This window comes from Rousettus aegyptiacus, unplaced genomic scaffold, assembly GCF_014176215.1.
Source record: "Rousettus aegyptiacus isolate mRouAeg1 unplaced genomic scaffold, mRouAeg1.p scaffold_m13_p_13, whole genome shotgun sequence".
Lineage (NCBI taxonomy): Eukaryota > Metazoa > Chordata > Mammalia > Chiroptera > Pteropodidae > Rousettus > Rousettus aegyptiacus.
In genome coordinates this window covers 6,148,467-6,169,543 of record NW_023416288.1, presented here as the reverse complement: position 1 = coordinate 6,169,543, position 21,077 = coordinate 6,148,467, and the positions used below count along the sequence as shown (strand labels likewise).

The following is a 21,077-nucleotide window of genomic DNA, read 5'->3' as shown; positions in this document are numbered from 1 at the left end:
TCTTCAATATGCCATCTGCTCTTTTTTAAAAAAAAAAAGATCTACCCAGAATTCCTGCTCATAAAGTTTAAAAAATAAATGTCAATAGATATGGTCGACATGAAGTTTATATTGTGAATGTCAAACAAGTTGACTTTCTTTCATTCTTCATTTGTTTTTTAATAATTTTTTATTTCTCAATTACATTTAACATAAAATTTATATTAGTTTTAAGAGTACAACACAGTGATCAGACATTTATATAAATTACAAAATGATCACCCCAATAAATCTAGTACCCAGCTAACACCATGCATAGTTATTATAATATTATTGACTGTATTCCTTATGACATATTTTATATTCCCATCACTGTTTTGCAGCTACTAATATGTGAGGCAAATGTGATAACCACTACACTATGGAAACCGTTTACAGCTACCAATATGTACTTCTTAATTTTTTCCCCCTTTCACTCACCTCTTTAAAACCCTCCTCTGTCTGGCAGCCATCAAAATCTTTTCTGTGTCTATGAGTTTGTTCCTGTTTTGTTTATTTATTTCGTTCATTAGGTTGTGCATTAAGTGAATCATATGGCATTTGTCTTTCTCTTTCTGACTCTACTCAGCACAATACCTGCTAGGTCCATCCATATTTTCACTGATAGCAAGATTTCATTCTTTTTTTATGGCTATGAAATATTTCATTGTATGTATGTACTACCTCTTCTTTATCCATTTGTTTATTGATGGACACTTAGGTTGGTTCCATATCTTGACTATTGTAATTAATGCTGCAATGGACATATGGATACATATATCTTTCTGAATTAGTATTTTGGATTTCTTTAGATAAATTCCCAGAAGTGGAATTACTTGGTCCTTCTTTGTTTCTTGTTATAGCCTTTGTTTTAAAATATTTTTTCTGTTACAAGGATTGCTACCCCAGTGTTTTTGTTTGTTACCATTTTCATGAAATACCTTTTCCATTTCTTTGCTTTCAGTCTGTGTGGTGTCTTTTAATCTGAAGTGAGTCTTTTATAGTCAGCCTATGTGAGGGTCTTAATTTCTTATACATTCAGCCAGCCTATGTCTTTTGATTGGAGCATTTAATTAAAGGAATTGTTGGTAGATATGTAGTTATTGCCGTCATGTTATTCATATTTTCGTCATCGTCATCTTCTTCGTTGTCGTCGTCTTCTTCTTCTTCTTCTTCTTCTTCTTCTTCTTCTTCTTCTTCTTCTTCTTCTTCTTCTTCTTCTTCTTCTTCTTCTTCTTCTTCTTCTTCTTCTTCTTCTTCCTCCTCCTCCTCCTCCTCCTCCTCTCCTCCTCCTCCTGCCTCCTTCCTCTCCTCTTCTCTTTCCTCTTCTCCTTCTCCCTTTTCTCTTCTTTCTCCTTCCTCCTCCTCCTCTTCTTCTTCTCTTTCTCTTTTCTTCTTTCTTCTTCAAGAAGTCCCTCTAACATTTCCTGTAATACTGGTTTGTTCATGATGAACTCCTTTAGCTTTTTCTTGTCTGGGAAGCTCCTTATCTGTTCTTCAATTTTAAATGATAACTTTGCAGAGTAGAGTGATCTTGGTTATAGGTTCTTGCTTTTCACCACTTTGAATATTTTGTGCCCATCCCTTCTGGCTTGCAGAGTTTCTGTTGAGAAATCAGCTAATGGTCTTATGGGAGCTCCCTTGTCAGTAATTAACTGCTTAAGATTCTCTCTTTGTCTTAACCTGTGGCATTTTAATTATCATGTGTCTCATTGTGGGTCTTTTTGGGTTCATCTTATTTGGAACTCTGTGCTTCTTGGATTTGTATATCTATTTCCTTCACCAGGTTAGGGAAGGTTTTCATCATATCTCTTCAAATAGGTTTTCAATTTCTTGCTCTCTCTCCTGTATTTCTTAAACCTCTACAATGCACATCTTGATGTTATCCCAGAGGCCCCTTTAACTATCCTTAATTTTTTGGATGCTTTTTTCTTTTTGCTGTTCTGATTGGTTTTATTCTACAACTTTGTATTACAAATTGCTGATTCCCTCTAATGTATTCTTCATTTCAGTTATCACATTCTCCATTTCTGACTGGTTCTTTTTTGTGTTTTCTTTCTCCACTTCTATGTTTTCTATCTTTTTGTTAAAGTTCTTACTGAGTTCATGTACTCTTTCCAAAAGTTTATTGAGCATCCTTTTAAACTCCGCTTCTGGTGGATTGCTTGTCTCCACTTTGTTTAGTTGTTTTTCTGGGACTTTGTTCTGTTCTTTTATTTGGGACAGTTTTTTCTTTCTTTGTTTTCACTGCCTACCTGTGTTTGTTTCTGTGAGCTGCAATGTTTCCTGATCTGGGTTAAGTGACTTTATATAGTAGGTGTCTTATGGGCCCCAGTGGTGCAGTCTCCCTGTTACCTGAGTATGCTTCTTGTGTGAGTTGTGTCTGCATTTCTGTTGTATTTGAGCTTTGATTACTGTTGCCACATCAATGGGAGGGATTGATCTTCAGGCTGATTGGCTTTGAGACTGGCCCTGACTAAAGTAGAGGAGCTATTGTGCAGGAGCTGACTTTATAGAACATGATTTGCTTTAGCAAGTCTCTGTTGCCTACTAAATTTGTCCTGTGGGTGTGTCATTTGTGGAGGTTGTTGGGTGGCACTCTGTTGGGGTCTGAAGCTGGCCACTGAATTTGTTGGTTCTTGGGCCTCTTGGGAGGTGCTTTGGTGCAGGCAAAGTCATCTGTTGCCTGTGCTGTGCCCAAGGCAACTTGGTATGAGCTACAAAGTGATCTGCAGATGGATGCTACTTGTGCTGGTATTGGAAGTACCTGAGAGAGGCTAGCTGTGAACCGAGACTGACTGCCACTAGTGCTGGATTTGGGGCTATTTAGGAAGAGGTAGGGGGCATGCCAAGGCAAGATGCTGCTTGTTTTGGGTTTGTGAACATTTTAGAGATTTCAGAAAAGTCCATAGGACTAGCAGAGACAAGCCATTTGTACCAAAAAAATCGCTGGAAATGGCTTGGGTAGGTGAGCAAGTTGGGTGGAGCAAGGCCTTGGGAAATCCCAAGGGAAGGGTGAACTGTATTAGCCCGGTTGATGGAAATTCAGATTGGGGGCCACTTGTACCTGCATGCTGGGTTGAGAGAGGGCTCGACAAAGGAAACATATTTTCTATCAGCACTTCTATCTAGAAGAAAACTGCCCCTCCAGCCCTTGCCCTAAAGCTAGATAATTTAGTTCCTCCCTATGTGTCCCTGGCACCTTTTAATCTGCTGCCCCAGCACTAGAGCTCAAAGGAAGTGATTCCATCAGTGACTAATTTCTTGTGCAGGCCTTATAAGAGGAGCACCTGTTGTTCCAGTAGCCCTTTTTCTCTCAACCACTATCTCAGCTTGCTTTCACAGCCTGAAGTTATAGGAGCTTTTCTTCCTGGCACTGGAACCTTGAGCTTAGGAGCCTGATGTGGCGATGGACCCTTTACTTCTTAGGGAGGACCATCGCAGCTAAGATACCTTCCTGATTTTTAGCCACCACTTGTGGATATGGTACCAGCCCATTCTGAGTCTCTGACATTTCTTTCAATCTTCATATGGCTTCTTCTGTATATCCTTAGTTGTAGGACTTCTGTTCAGCTAGATTTCAAGTGATGCTTGTTCTTTAGTTTAGTTGTATTTTTAATGTGGTCATGGAAGGCAAGCATGGCGTTTACCTACTCCACCATCTTGACTAGAACTTTTCATTCTTCATTTGAACTATTTAACACTCCAAAGTTAAATAAAGGTAATAAAAAGACCTACATAATTCTTCTTACCACCCCCATTTTTTGAAAGAGAGCATTTAATCTGAATCTGTCACTGTCATTAACATAATAAAATGTTTAAATATTTTTAAGGGAGAGTAGAATTGAATAGTATTGAATTCCCAAATAGAATAAGTGCTTGACATTAATTCTAGATAGTTAAAAAGGTTATTTATATTATTGTATTTTATCTAAGTAGTTTTATACACATTTAAATTTTAAGAACATACTGTTTCATATGAAAAATTCAAATACTTGTTTTTAAAATATTAAAATTTGGCAGGTATTTTCAATTTAACCAAAATGGGAAGTAAATACAATATGCTTGCTTCTATAGTTTGTAATCCTGTTGTACGTTTAACAGATATGTTTTTATTTATTCTATTTCTAAAATAACACCTCATTCTCCATTATCTTACTATGCTTCGTAATTCTTTCTCATACTTATCAATCCGTTATGGAATTACATGTTTGTTTTGTTATTGTTGTTGTCTGTGTCTCCCACTAGAGTACACAGGCACGAGAACAATGATTTTCTTTTTAGTGCTCTATTTTTATTGCCTAAAACAATGCCTGTCACATAGTAGAGATGCATGAATATTTGTTGAATGATTGAATGAATACTATTCATAAACAGATCTCATAGTATTCACCTCATAAATTAGGAAAGAGAATTTTGAGTGGTTACCTAATTTGACCAAGACCTTACAGCTAAAGAATACATCCCACATGAGAAATTCCTTTCTTATTCCTAATCAAGTTTTTTTTTTTTTTGATAATATCTTTGCTTGCAGCATTCTACCTCCTTTTTGTAATTTCTGATAAGTATTTTATCACATTTGAGCAAGACAACTGAAAAATAGCATTCTATTTCTCTATTATGCAATAATGATATGTAGTATCTCAATAAGATGTTTAACGAATTATATCTATATCTCTTTAGAAAAAATAATCTTAAAGTATCATAATAGGTCATTATACTCTTTTTATGTCTATAGAAACCACAGAAAATTTGTACATTCTCCCATTTTCCAAAGACTAGAAGATTCCAATTTTTATAATATCACAAACTTGATCTCATTATTATTTCAAAAGAATTCATTATTTTAAATAATTTTTCAGTGGAATAAGCATTTAGTAATTATTGTCTTACCTTGGAATTGTGGTTATTTTTCCTGTCTTAGTTAACTATTTCATTAATCCCTTTAATACTTACATTTGCAGTATATATAAGTATAGATTGAATGCTATTTAAGATGGTTTTTCTGGCAATTGCCCATAAATTATATAATTCTCTCACCCCAACATCACTATTTCCTCACATATACAGGCCTTCTGTAATGGGCTGCATTTTGCTCCCCACCCCAGCATTCATATGTTGAAACCCTAACTCTAAATGTCTCAGTGTGTGACTGCATTTGGAAATAGGACCATGAAAGAAGTGAGTTAAGATGATGTTATTAGGCCATCCTAATCCAATCTGACTGGGATCCTTGTAAGGAGAGGAAATTTGGACAAAGAAAGACAATAAGTTGTTGGGCACATATAAGGACAAAGCAGCAGTGAGAAGGCCGTCATCTACAAACTAAGGAGAGGGATGTGGAACAGATATTTGACTTAAAGGCCTCAGAATAAATGAAACCTACTTACACCTTGATCTTGGACTTCAAGGTTCCAGAAATCTCAGAAAATAAATTTCTATTGATTAAGTCACCTAATCTACGGTATTTTGTCATGTCAGCCCCCCAAAACTAGCATGTTTCTTATCCGACTATTCCTCATCTTTTTAAAGCTTATAGAAGCACTATACTTATATATTACTTTGTATTCACTCATATTCATATCTTTTGATATGAAAGAGCTACTGTATTTTACTAAAATCTCTCAAAGTGTATAATTGGTAACATTTATGCCTGCACATTTATATGAATAATTTTCATAAGAGTACAGTAAGCATTCTTTTAGATTATATTAAAGATCTTTCATGCATTGGTTAATAGGGACAAGAACTGGAGAGTATAGGAATGTCTTCAGCTCTTTGTAGTAGACATATAAGAACTAGATGGTTTAGATATGAAAATGAAGTAGAGAAATTGTTTCTATGACTCAGACCAATTTACACACACACACCACAAACATTGTCTAGGCTTTTCTGTTTCTCATTCTCTCTCTCTCTCTCTCTCTCTCTCTCATACACATATACACACTTGCACACTTACAACTCTTTAAAAATTATTTTTAGTTTCTTTTTTTTAATTATATTATCTAACAAAAATGCATGAATTAGTTTAAAAACAAGTACATAAGAGAAATAAGGGCATGTAACCTGTTTTCTAGATAAATCTAGAAAAAGATTAAGATATAAATTCATATCTTTAAGACACTGACAAGTACTGGAGGTAGGCTGTGAATTTGACTCTGAACTTTTTAACCATGAAGGCAATGAAAAGAAAAATTCAGTTACAAGAGTCAGAACATATAAAAGATAAGAACAAGAGATGTTTCTTGATTCTCTGATGATAAGAAATTTCTCCCCTATGAAAGGAACACTATGTGATGTAGAAGACTATTTTATACATTTCTACAATAAATGCAACCAACAGTCTATAAAACATAAAATCAATTTTGAAAAAGTCCAAGTCAGTATGATCTAGATATGTAGGTCTCTGGCAGGCTGGCTTAAGCTAAAGATGAGTTTTTTTCAACTTCTATTATGAATATTTTAGATGTATAGGAAAACTGAAAGACTAATACAATTATTAACATCTAATTCAAAAATTTTGAACATTTTACCATAGTTATATATAATATATAATTTATATAATATAATTATATGTAATTCTTAAACTATTTGAAACTAAATAAGTTAAAGATAACAAATGTTCTGAGGGTAAGCTGCCTTATGGTACACACCTTCAAATATAGTGAAAACAGTTTCTCAGCCTGAGGTTTTCAGTACCAGATCTTCCAAAAAAGTGCATTTTGGAATAATTACCACAAAAGAGTAAGATTTAAAGAAAAATAAACCAAGAATTCAAAGTCACACTCTAGTAAAGAACAGGGGAAAAACTATTTTACTTTACATAATACAGTCAACTCCATATTCTGTGACAATCAACTAAGCCAAATATATGTAGATATACATGCACACACATACCAAAGAAAGTATTTTCTTTCTTTCTTCAAGAATACTAGAGTAATAAGAGGAAAATAGAGATGAGATTGGCATATAATCTGATCAAAATTGATGAGATCAGATCACTTTATTAAATTTATTAACTCTTTTAAGTCTTCCAACCACAAAAATAGCATAAATAAAAATTATTTTAGTTACTTCTTAAGCATTTTCACTAAGAGGCCTATCTAGCAGTTTACACTCAGAAATAAGAACATTTAAAGTCAGTAGCTCCTACTGAGACCTCAAATGAAAACAGAACATAAAGGGCCAAAAATGAGATAGCCATTTACACATAAGCCATTCCTCAGTGGAATATAATTAATTTATTCTCTTAAAAATGAAAAATTTCAAGTTGAAGCCTGTGTTCTTTCTCTGTGAAAGATACTTAGAACATGTGACAAGGACAGATGTACTAATAGACTTGCAGAGGCAAAGCTTCACAAGGAGCGGCTGCTGCTTTGTTCCTGATTTCACTGACAATGTTAATGACAGTTTAGAAAACTGAAAACAGTGGAGATTTATCTAAATACCAGGATGGCATGGGATCTAGTACATTGCTGTGTTTTACAGTGAAAAGCCATTTGGAAATAAACCCTTAATTCTAGTGTTAACTTCTCAGTTTTATGTTTTTGCTTGGTAAAGTGATTCTGCAAACCTAGTTTATTTGCCATATCATCAGATATACCCTAAGATAAAAATAAAAAGATTCAAAATTCCTTTCACATTAAATGATCATTGTTATGTACTCCCATTTGGTTCTACATCCTGTTGCATTAAAATTACCTCTACATAACATATCTAGAACTCCTTGAAGTGCAAAAATATTGACTATCCAAATCACTGCTAATTGTCAGGCTCCCTTCCAAATCATTTAGCCATAGATATTTAAACAATACAGGAGACTGAGTATCTGATGGTTGGGAAAAGCTGCCTTTTGAAGTCTTATTTATGAGCAAACAATCACATTATGTTCAATAATTATAGGAAATTAAATGAAAAATTCCAGGAAAATGAAGATTGCAATATGCCATTTAATGGATTTGGATGGAGTATATTTGAATTTCAGTGAGTGTGTATGCATATGCACACACACACATACACAGACAACTCTGTATCTCATTTTGTATTAAAAATGATGCATAATTTGTTTATAACTTTTGAAGTAACTTATGTAAATTTATTTAGTTGAACTTTAAACCTAGTTTCAGAGATAGACAAGTTAGACATCTTTGTTTTCATTCTACTGATTAAAAAAATAACCAAAGTTCAGAAAGCTTATCCTAAATTACCCAGTTATCAAGTGGTAAAATATGAGTGTAGACTGTGTTATAAACCAAGCCGAATCTACAAAAGAGAATATAATGTAGATATATCAATGAATCAGAATCCATACAAACAACACCTTAGATATGACATAGATAAAACACATTTAGATCCTAGTTCTATCATTCTTAGTTGACACTAATTCTGGGAGCTCATCTACTCTTCATATTATTTGAGCCTTAGCTACTCTATCATTTTCCCCTGGGATTGGCATATGACCATATACAGTTTTAATTTTTGTCAGAGATAATATTTGTTATATCTAGAGTTTAATGGTATTTCTGATGCCAAAGTTAAGATGAGAGAACAGATTATAGGATTTTGTAGAGAACGTAAGTCATGTAGATTTGTGGTGTGGTTTATTAAGATAAGAAGCGCCTTAACTTCCTTTCTGCTCTAAATGGTCTTTCATTTTGCTCTCTAGTCTATGCTTTTTACATTTATTTTTAAATTTTATTTTTTAAATTAACATGTAAAATGTGTAGATTCATATAACCAGTACCATCTTCAGAATACAGGATATGTCTCAAAACTCCCTTATGCTATCTCTTTGTGGTCATATATTCCTGTTATCTTTAATCTCTGATAACCACTGATCTACTTACCATCACTATAGTTTTTCTTTTTTAAGAATGTCATGTAAATTGAATCATACAGAATGTAACATGTAGAGACTACCTTCATTCACTTAATTCCATTGAGCTTCATCCAAATTTTTGTGTGTATTGTGCTCACTTTGTCAGCACATATACTAAAATTTTTGTGTGTGACAACAGTTAGTTCCTTTTTATAGTTTGTTCCATTCTATAGATGTACCACAGGTTGTTTTTTTTTTTTTTGTTTGTTTTTTTCTTTTGTGCTTTATTCATTTGTTTGTTTTGATACATGTATCCATTGAAAGATATTTGAGTTGCTTACAATTTTGTCTATAAAAACTTTTGTACAGGTTTTGAGTGATATAAGTGTTCAGTTTACTAGAATAAATACAGAGGTGATATGATATTTGTTTGTTTACAAAAAAAGTCACATTCTTTTTATAATGGTTTTACTGTTTTGCACTCTCACCAGTGCATGAAAGTTCAAATTGCTTCACATTCTCACCAGCACGTAGTATCATCAAGGATTTTTTTAAAGCAGTTCTAATAGGAATGTAGTAGAATATCATCATAGTTTAAATTTCTCTAATAGCTAACGATATTATATATATTTTTAGATGTCTCTTTGCCTTCTGTATATCCTCTTATATAAATTGTTTTTCTTTTTCAAATCTTCTCAATTGTTAATTGGATTATTTATTTTCTAGCTTCTGACTTTTGAGATATTGTAAAAGGGGTCAAATATGTGGTGACAGAAAGAAATCTAACTATGGGAGATGAACACGCAATGTAAATATATACATGACTTACTGTTAAAATGTTCAGTGGATTTCATTAACCAATGTCATAAATAAATGCATAAATACATAAATACACAAATACATACATACATACATACATACATACATTCTGGATATCGGTTCTTTGTCAGATATTCAATTCGCAAATAATTTATCCCAACCTATAGCTCATCTTTTCATTATCTTAACAACCTTCACAGAGCAATTGTTTTTATTTTTGATAAAGTACAATTTTCAATTTTTTTCTTATGGATTGTGCTTTAAGTGTCATGTCGAAGAATTCTTTGCCTAACAGAAGGTCATGTAGACTTTCTCCTATATTTTCTTCTAAAGTTTTATAGTTTTACATTTATGTATGTGATCCATTTAGAACTAAGTTTGTATATGGTATGAAGTTTAGGTTGAGGCTCACTTCTATGTATATAGATATCTAATTGTTTCAATATCATTTTTTAAAAAGATTATCCTTACACCAATTAATTGCCTTTTCATTTTTGCCAAAAATCTATTGGCTATATTTGTGTGGTCCTATTTTAATAACCTCTATTAGGTTCCATCGATCTACATGCCTATCTTTTCACACATGCCACTGTCTTTCTTCATTACTATATCTTTATTATAAGTTTTAAATCAGAAAGTATGATTCTTCCTTTATAAAATTTTTTAGGTACACTAACTTTTTTACTTTTCAATATACATTTTTAGAGTAGGCTTGCCTGAATCTATAAAAACCCCTGCAGGGATTTTAATTGGAAGATCATTAAAACTAGAGCAATTCGGAGATAATCGGTATTCATTAGAATGAGACCTTCAATCCATGAACACAGTATGTCTCTCCACTCATTTGAGTATTATTTGATTTCTTTCATTAGCATTTAATTGTTTTCAACATACAGATCCAGTAAATATTTTCTTAAATTTATACCTAAATATCTTATTTTTAGAGCTTTTGTAATTATTTTCAAATTTGCTTTCCAATCGTTTATTGCTAATATATAGAAGTATGATTTTTGTATTAGTTTTCTGTGCTGCACAGTAAATTACAACAAACTATCTTAAAGCTGCACACATTTATTATTTCACATTTTTCTTGGTCATGAGTCTGGAAATGACTTAGCTGGGTTGTCTGCAAAGATTTACAGGGGAAGGATCTGCTTCCAAGATCCTTCATTTTCTTATGGTTGTAGGACTTGTGGCAGCTTGCTTCTTTTAAGGCAGTAAAGGAATCGAAGACTCTCGAGACAGTTTTCTAGCAAGAAAGTGTGTGTAACATAACAATTACAGGAGGGACGACATCACATCACGTTTGACATATTTTATTAATTAGAAGTCACAGATACTGCCCACATTCAAAGGGAAGAGATTGCACAAAGGCGTGAAGACTAGGAGATGGGTATCATGGGAATGACTTTTCATTACACAATTGTATCCTGTGACTTTACCGAGCCTTTTTTGGGGTGTTGGCTTTTTTGGGGGTAAATTCTCTTAATATTTTTATGAAGATAATCATACAAAAATAGAGAAATATTTATATTTTCTTCCTAATCTGTATGCTTTTTATTTCATTTTCTTGTTTTATTGCATCAATTAAGTCTTCTGGTATTCTGTAGAATATAATTGATAAAATCAGACATTCTTGCCTTCTGTCAGATCCTAGGAAGAAAACATTCAGTCTTTTACTACTGAGTATGTTAGCTGTAGATATTACACAAATGCACTTTTTTCCATTGAGAAAGTCATCTACTACTCCTAGTTTGCTTAAAGTTTTACTCATTAATTGATAATGAGTTTTATTAAATGCATCATTTGTGTCATTTATTATTTAGACTGTTAATATGGTGGTTACACAGATCGATTTTCAAATATTGAACCAGCCTTTCATTCCCGGAATAAACCTCACTCAGTCGTGGTATTATTCTTGTTATGTACCACCGATTCTATGTGGCATTATATTAAGGATTTTTGCATCTGTGTTAATGAGGGATATTGGACGCGCTTTCATAAAGTGTGTCTCATTTTGCTATCATGTTAATACAGGCCTCCTAAAATGAAATGGGAAATATTTCTTCCTCTTCTATTTTCTGGAGTAGTTTGAGTAAATTTGTGTTATTTCTTCTTTAAATGTGTGAGAGAGTTTGCCAATAAAACCATCGAAGATGGCACTATTTATTTTTAAGAGTTGTCAAAAGCTGCCCCATGCAGTCTATCTAGATTTTATAGTTGCGTTCAGTGGGAAAGATAAAATGGACACGCTGTGTGTCTTACCCAGATCAGAAATCTAGCCTGTTTTATGATGATTTCTTTTTTTTTTTTTTAATGAAAAAAATTTTATATTTAGAATTAGCCAGCTGGACTCAGTTTAGATGATCCCAATTTTGTTGACAACATCCAAAGCATCATAGTCGGGATCCAGTTGAACACAGGCCTTCTTCATCAGGCCTGTGTGGGGTGTTAACTTTGGCCATGTCAGTGTCCTACAGCTTCTTTACAGCCTGTTTGATCTGGTGCTTGTTGACCCTGACATCCACAAGGAACACTAGTGTATTGCTGTTTTCTCTCTTCTTCGTGTCTGACTCGGTAGTCGGGGAAACCTAATGATGCCATACTGATCAAGCTTGTTCCTCCGTGGGGGTGCTTTTCCAAGAATATTTGGGTTGTCTTTGGAGCCACAGTCTCTTGGACCATTGAAAAGGCAGATGATATGTGCATCTTCTTTTTCTTGAGGCTGTGGACACCTTTCATCACTGCTTTCTTTACCTTCAAAGCATTTGCTTTGGCTTTGGCTTTCAGAGGAGCAGAGGTTTCCTTCCTTGCTTTCAGCACCATCTTTGTAAAAAGGTTAAGATGATTTCTTATATGTGTTTCAATTCTCAGCTGTGGAAATATAGTCCTTCTTTTGTATGTCACAAAATGGTTAAGCTGGCTAACTGTGACTCATTTTCTCTAGCATGGTTTGTTTCTTATACCTCCAAACAATGGACTCATCAGCTCAGTTTTTTAACTATATTAGTAGGTGTGATATTCCTACTAGATTTGTTAATCTAATGTTCCTTAATTATCATTATGTGATGCTTACCCAGAAATGTCTGATGGAGCAGAGCCAGAACAATCACTACTATAAAAGCATTAGTGTGCCAATTTTGTTCTGCAATAAATTCCAGCTTTTCAACAAATAAATAAATTATGATAAACTTATCCTAATTTACCACATGGATCTAATATTCACATGCTACCCTGTTGGGCTGGTTTTAAGTTATGCTTGTTATTTTAAATGATACCTGTAACATATGAAAGGCGAACATTTATATAGCGATTCTATGCCTGAAAAGCCTAGACTAAGAAAATTTAATATCTAAACCAGAAGTTGTAAAGACCCAGATAAATATTTTAGATTTTGCAAGCTACGTGTATTTCTATCACCTATTCTTCTTTGTTGTTCTATATTTTTTATTAGTTTTATTATTATTATTATTTCTGCTGTAACAATTTACCACAAATGTGATGGTTTAAAAACTATAAATTTATCATCTTATGGTCCTGTAAGTTAGAAGTCTGATATAGGCCTCTTTAGACTTAAACCAAGTTGTCAACAGGGCTGCACTCTTTTCTAGAAGTTCTAGGGAAAAAACCATTTCTGTATCTTTTCCAGATTCCAGAGGCTACCCACATTCGTTTGCTCATGGTATGCCTTCTCCACCTTCAAAGTTAACAGTGTAGCATCTCTTTGATCCAGCTTCCATCCTCTCATCTCCACCTGACCATAGATAGGAAAGTTTTCCCACTTTTAAGAATCCATGGTATTAGATTAGGCCAGCTCAGATAATCCAGGATAATCTCTTTATTTTAGGTCCTTAATTTAATCACATCAGCAAGGTCACTTTTGCCATGTAAGATAACATAAGTACAAGTTGGGGGGGGGGATTAAAATATGGGTGTCTCTTGAGGAAGAGAAGTTATTCAGCTTATCACACAATCTTTTAAACATGAAACAATTATTCTTAGATCAGAGGCCCTACAAAAACAACCTACAGGCTGGATTTGGCTTGCTGTAAAACAGTGCCACCAGTTACATGGGGCAGGAAAAGGGAAGTTTAACTCTTCATTTCTTTTTGCACTTCCATGTTTATAGGTAAAATTTTTTATATATTTAAGTAGGTACAATTTAAGAGTTTATTCATTATATGTTATAAAATTTTCCTCATTTTCTAGCTATATTGCCTGCCATCCTCCTAGGTCTTTAAAATATTACAAAATTAAAATACAAAAGGTATTTTTTCTCTTCTTTACTGACAGCAAGCAACATATTTACCTTTTTTCTGAATTTATACATTTATGTTATTTACAGTTTTCATTATGGAATAAATTCAATGCATTGATAATTTTAAATTACAAAAGATTTACTCCACCTCCAATAAAACTCAAAGACTTAAGCAGATTACCATTTTTTTAAACTTTGGAACCAATATTTAATATTTATTTTTAAAATACTCACGCTCTCAATGCTCTAGAGTTGAGGGCTTCTAACTCATTAATTGATAACAAGGAAAAATCCTAAAAAAATAAAGTACAGAAAGATTTTAAGTGTAAGATCCACAAAAAACAAAAAGCAAAGAATATTAACATAAAATTTATTAAAGTTTTGCCCTTTATATCTTATAATTTGAAATATGTTTTGGAAAAATCAATGGTAATCATTCCTAAAACCTCTTAATTGTCAATTATTATTACTAGCATATCTTTAATTTATTAAGAAATGATTACTTATTTTTCAATGGCTGTATTTTTTCATGACATTACTATAAGTCTAACATTTGGAAATAGACAGTTCTTTACTGTCTTTTAGAGCAAGAAGTCAGTTTGTTTTTAATAAGCAAAAGAAAAGCCAGTACTAAAATTTCATTTATGCTCATGTTGTCATGCAGAATGAAAGAATAATTAACTTCCAGTACAATTTTCCCATTCTAGTACCACTTTGTGTTTCAAAACAATTCACAGTTAAATATTTCTTTTAAAAAACAAAGAATTTCTTTGTCACCATTAATATTACCACTGATCCCACACATTAAATAAGATTCTAATAATATAAGAGGACTTGTTTTATGAGAGTAGAACAAGTTACCTGATAAAATCTGGCCTGATAATAGCTGAGTCAGTTTTCATAAATTTTAACATTTTATAAGTGAATCTTTTTAATTGTAATTTTTAACCTAATATATAGATATTGATTGTAGATATTTTGGAGTAGAAAAAGTGGGTATTTAATCTGTTGGAGAGAATATGATCAATAATTTACTTTCTCTTCATGGGTATTTTCAAACTGACCTTGCTCAGAAATACTGCTGAGACTTTAAGATTATTTGAGACTTCTAAATACCAATGCTTAGAATAATTATGTAATTATGTGAGAAAAAAATTTCTATAATTTCTCAGGAAAACAATATACATCAATTTCATTACCAGCCTTTTCTAAAAACAAAACAAAACAAACAAACAAGAAATCTTCTTTATCACCCATTGAAATTTGTACATATCTTTCAGTAATTATCATATATCTTGAAATAGTGTAGGTAGATGTACCTAATTTTAGTAATGTACTTGACCTGAGAGATTTCAGGTAAAAAAAATTCTGAATTTCATAAGGCACTTGAAATAATTAAAAGGGTATAGAAATTAGGATTTAGGAGTTGCTTTACCAACTGTTTTCATAGGTTACTTGAAATCTAGAGCAGTTTCTTACTTTTTAGATTGAAAAACATATTTCAACACTGTGCCAAATGATCTCTGATGAGTCAAATATTCTAGAACTAACCTCATCTGATTGTTCTGAAATTGCCATTACTTTATTCTCTTGATGTTTTCTTTAAAAAAAAAAAAATTATCAGTATTTTTTTGAGTCTCTGAGGGCTCAATAAATAACATTCATTTTCTCTGACTGCAATCTGAAACAATTGAGCTATAAAAAACACAGAAAGACAAAATATCATCTTTATTACTAATCAAGCTGGTATTAGAGAATGTGACTCCCATTTCTAAGTAAGGTGCTTTCTAATACTGAGTACCAGAATTAAATAGACTCATTTGCCACAGAACCATGTCACCTGTGGGTAGTTCACTTCCAAAAGACAAAAGGAAAGAACTTTGTTGTGCATATACAGTTTCTCTTTCCAGAATCCCAATCCAATTGTCATTTTTCTTCAGAGGGACTAATGTTCAGGGGGATACCCATGTCCCTTCACATGGAAGTTAACTTCAGGAGGAGAGATAAAGCATTCCACCCAACACTGTATTTTCTAAGTTAATCAGTCATAATGTTGAAATAGATCATCTACCAAATACTATGATATCTGCCCACTCTCTCCAACCATGGAGTGTATAGTTTGCATGAATTGTGTATAACCTGAAGAGCCTAAAAGTTTAACCAGTCAGCGAAATGACCAGATCCAATATGAAATTTTAGGTTTATAATCTGAAATCCCTCCTGCTCCACTCCACACCACTTAAATATAAATATTTTTTATATTTTTACCATAGTTATAGTTATCTGTTTAAGATTTCAAGATTGAGAAATATCATTCCTTAGAATATGAAAGAATGTTGGGCCCCATTCAATTAACTGTAGTCATTGATCGTATGTGCTCCTGACAGAAATAAAGTTCATAGACTGAGAAAAAGATGCCAGCATGTTGCTGATTAAAAGTTAGGGTCACATGGCCACATCACACCATAGCTACTGTCATCTCTTTCGGTGAGTAACCTCTGCTGTGGCAAGGCTGCCTCTGCTGACATGGAAGAGGACACTCCCACATCTCCACCACCAATAGCAAGGACTATATGGTCCACCTGCCTATTTGAATTAATCCTCCTTAACTTATCACATAAACTTTTAGTTTTGATCAACTGGATTTCCTTAATGTATCCTTTACACTAGGCTTTTTTCCTAATTCCCTGAATTTTCATATTCTGTCCCTTCTTTCTGTTCTAGCTTCCCCTTGTTATTTTTGATTCTGTGTCATAAAGACCAGCTCAAGTGGGTCCTTCTTGAAAATGTCCACCACTGCTCCAGCTCAGTGCCCACTGACCTATCCATTCTCAGAAGTTTTAGAGCCCTTGTTTAAACTACAAATTCTACGTAATCACTTTCCTATTAATTGGGAGGCATTAGTCGTACCTCTTCTAGAAGACTATGAACAGCTCAAGACCTAGGACTGTATACCTCTTTTTTATTCTCTAGAGAGTACACTAAAGAAGGCAGTTTCTTAAGCAGTACTGAAATCAGACAGACCTGAGTCTAGAGCCAGGCACTGGCATCGCTATTGGTGTAAACATCAGCAAGTTACTTTTAAGTCTCAGTTTCTTCATCTGTAAAATTGAGACTATTGTAAAGATTAGATGATATGATGTATTCAAAGGACTTAGCATAATACCTGGAGCATAATATTAAAAAATTTTAGTTACTAACATTATTTTTTGTTATATGTTCATAGTTAGGATAAACTTTTGGTGAAGTAATCTATATTTTATTTCCCATAGAAGCATATCCAATGCTTCTTTGGAAAATGTACAGCTTTCATGTGCAGTCTAGTCCAAAACTAAGATGGATGAGGGACAGCCATTGAGGCTCATTATTTCTTAGCTACCAGAATAGTATAGGCTCAATTGTTCTCAAAGTTTGATCTGGAGAACCTGTGGGTCTATGAGTTAATATTATTTTTAGAATAATTCTAAAATGTTATGTGCCTTTTTCACTGCCATTCTCTCACAAGGCCACCATGGAGTTTTCCAGAGGCTATGTGACATGTGACATTGCAACAGTCTGAATGAAGAAATCAGATTTGAGAATAACATCCTATCTTAACCCAGGCATTAAAAATCCTTATAAGACAGAAACCTGTCACTCTTCTCATTAAATATTTTTGTTTTGGAAAATAGATTTTTTGTTGTTGTTTCATAAAATACATAATTTATAGTAACAAAGAATTGTAATTGCTATTTTAAATAAACTAGTAATTTTTTTAATTTCTATGATTTAATACCTAAAACTATATGTGTGTATTATATATATTATATTAATATATATTTATATATATTAATAGCTATAATATATATAAACAAAAACTTCTTTGTGGTCTCCAGTAAATTATAAGAATGCAAAGGAGTCATGAGACCAAAAGCAGCTTACTCACATGGTTGTTGACTGAAGACCTCAGTCTCTTGCTAACTATTCATAAGAGTTTCTTATCCCATGAATCTCTCCATAGAGCTGGTGTCATGACAGGGCAGTTGGCTTCCCCCAGATTGAATGATCCAAGATAAAGCAAGGTAAAAGCCATAATATTTTTTATGATCTAGCTTTAGATCATGTAGTAGTATGTCTATATGATCTTTAGTTACACAAGTCAGCTACATTCAGTGTGGGTACTGACTGCTCTAGGACATGAATATCAGGAGTCAGGAATTATTGGGAACCATTTTAAAGGCTGGCTAATACATATATTTTAATATTTTAATTTTTTTAAACACTAATTTTGGCTAAACTTCAAGTAATAGTTAATTCTGACTTTTCAATCTTATTTTCTTAACATTTTATCCACTTTCTTCCTCTTCTACACTCACTTCTCTTTTCTCCCCTGCATCATATCCTTTAAATGAGGTATAGTAAAAAATTAAGAGTGGAGAGCAAAGAGCAAATATCATGGCCTTGGAATCTTTTAGGCCCAGACTTAATTTCTAGCTTTCCAATATACTCATTTATAAAATTGGGATATTTATATTTACCTTGCAGGCTTGTGGCAAGATTAAATGAGCACTATCATGTGATAACTGTTCAAGAAATATTAGTCCTATAGTCTTAAGTTCAAATCTCTGTCATTTCTTGTATTGTTTATTTGAAAAATGCATGTGAATGTAATTAGTAAATACATTAATGTAACTTATTTATTTTTAATATTTTTTAATAGGCACCATCCTCAGCTCCCTGTCTAAGCACTTATTGATAGCTCAAAGAAATTAAATGATATGTTAGTCTTTTTATCTTTTTAATTTTAACATTCCAGAGTACCCATGGCATCTAGAAATGTAGAGGTGACTTAAGAAACATTCAAACCTGTCAAGAATTTTAATGAATTTATTTGAGCCAAACTGACAATTGCTGTGAAGCAAATTCTTAATGGATTAAGAAAATGCTCCTGAGAATGGCAATTTTACAGTTTATTTTATACATTAGAATCAAAGGAGGAAATGTAAAGAGTGTTATATGAAATTCATAGGTGGTAAATTAAGGGGGACGGAGAAAGCAAAGTGGGGAAATCTCTGGGATTGGATAAAAAGTAAAATGGAGGAACACACACTTCTTTTACATTGGTTGGTACAGGCGAGTTAATAATTAACATTTATAACACATAGAGATGGTATGCCGAGGTGGGAGGAACAAGATTAACAATGACAGGTTCTGTGTTCTGGTGCCCTGGTGCAATGGGTTGTACTCTGAGAGGTCTAGAAAAGAGGTATTACTCTGACATTCCAAGGGCATGTTATCTTAGATGCAAAAGGACAATAGACAGACCCCAATAAACAATTAAAAAAAAAAGACAATAGGTTCACTTAAGGTAACGATTGACCTTTGTCAAGAAAGCTATGTGACTACTCACCATGATCTGCTTTCAGTCAGGAATTTTTATGATCAGACCATTCTATCCGGTTAATTTCAGTCTCTGAGTTTGTAGGGCCCATTATGCTGGGCTCTCCTGAGCTTGCCGGATTTAGTATGTGACCCCCTTTTCATTCACAATAGTTACATATAACCCTTATTATTTTGTGTTCATAATGTAAATGAAAGGTAATGTATCAGTACTTTTTACTGATACACTGATAATATCAATGTTTTTGTAATATTATAAAATGGTAGCTTGTCTCAGTTTATATTATTATACCAAAAGGAACAGAAAAATTTATACCTTTTTTTTCCCAATTAAAGGCCATTTTCAGTAAACACTACCACAGACTCAGACTGTACTGAAAATATCAGAAAACAGTATTTATTCATGTTTAGCTATTCATCTAAATAATGAATTTAATATTTAGCTTTTGTGAGTCCATTATCATTAGAAAGTATTCTGAATGCACTGAGAAATGCAATGTAAGTATGATATAGCATTTCTTGGGTTTAGAATATGCATGAACATAATTTACACAATTTCAGTTTAATCTGTAATGTGAAATTGGTAACAGGACATGATATAACTGAAGCTTGATGTAAGAATGGCTTTCTTTTCCATGTCCCAGCTATCACAATTCTAATACTAAATGGTTTGTCCTTTTTTATTAACTAGAATTTTTTCTCTCGATGACACACTTAAGAAATAGTCTAGAGTTTTATAAATATCTGCAAATGTTATGTAAATTTTTTGGTCACACATAAAGTAGTAATTTTCTTTTTCACTTAGGTTGAATTTACTTTTAAGTATCTGAGTCACATACATAAATATAAGCCATAAAGATTATTCAACACATGCTTCAGCATTTCCTTTTTCTCTTTTCCTGATGTTTCATTAGTGACGTTTTAAAAATAAAATTTAACGAATCCTTGGTTCAGTCTCCAAACAGGAAATAGGTTCAGTGAGCAGAGATCTGAATGACAAAAGAAATGCCCACTTAGAATACTTTAAAATACTTTGTTCATCTGAAAAAATAAAATGCAAGCCTCCAGATTCCTCTGACCTTAATGCTCTGATTTTTCAGTTTGGATTTACTATGAATGGAAAACTTTGAAAAGTCATATAATCCATTAATATTGTATTTGCTAGAACCCAAATTGCAAATAACATCAAAGTATTTTATGGCTTTGATATTTTTTCTTCCCTTAATTATGGCAACCCTAGATATATTGCATTTAATACTCTTTTCCTGACTTGCTCTTATTAGCAGTTAGCACTTTACATAGAACATATCTACAATTCCTGACATCAGTTACTCAACTTTTTTTGATTGATTAGTATTGTAGTACTTAATTTAGAGGCCAAGGTAGAACAGATTTTCAAATTGCCTATGTAAATTGAAGATTATCTTTTCTGTGTACCCACATATATAAGTGATCAGCTGATATATGTGCACAAAAACCAGCACTTCATGATAATCAGACCCTATAATATTAAAAATAAAAATCAAAGTAACTGAAAATTTGGTTTACCAAAAAAAACAAGCTATATTGAAAACATTCAAAGGCACCAAGAATCACAGCAGACAAAGGTCTTTTTAAGATGTAAACAGGAACATTTCACTATCCTGCTGACTAACCTCCAATGGCTTTTATTTGCATTTAGAATAAAATGCGAACCTTTAAACTTTGCATATAAGAGTCTAAATAACATGGTTCTCGCCCTCAACGAAATTATAGTTGAATCTGAGACACAGACAATAAACAAAT

The 21,077-nt window shown here is 32.9% G+C and overlaps 1 protein-coding gene and 1 pseudogene across 4 annotated transcripts in view; one reads left to right on the top strand and one right to left on the bottom strand.

Moving 5' to 3' along the window:
• MAGI2 (membrane associated guanylate kinase, WW and PDZ domain containing 2) overlaps positions 1-21,077 on the top strand; it is a 1,221,159-nt gene that overhangs the window by 525,919 nt on the left and 674,163 nt on the right. The gene's annotated exons all lie outside the window — the stretch shown is intronic.
• LOC118610801 lies at positions 12,015-12,481 on the bottom strand (annotated as a pseudogene).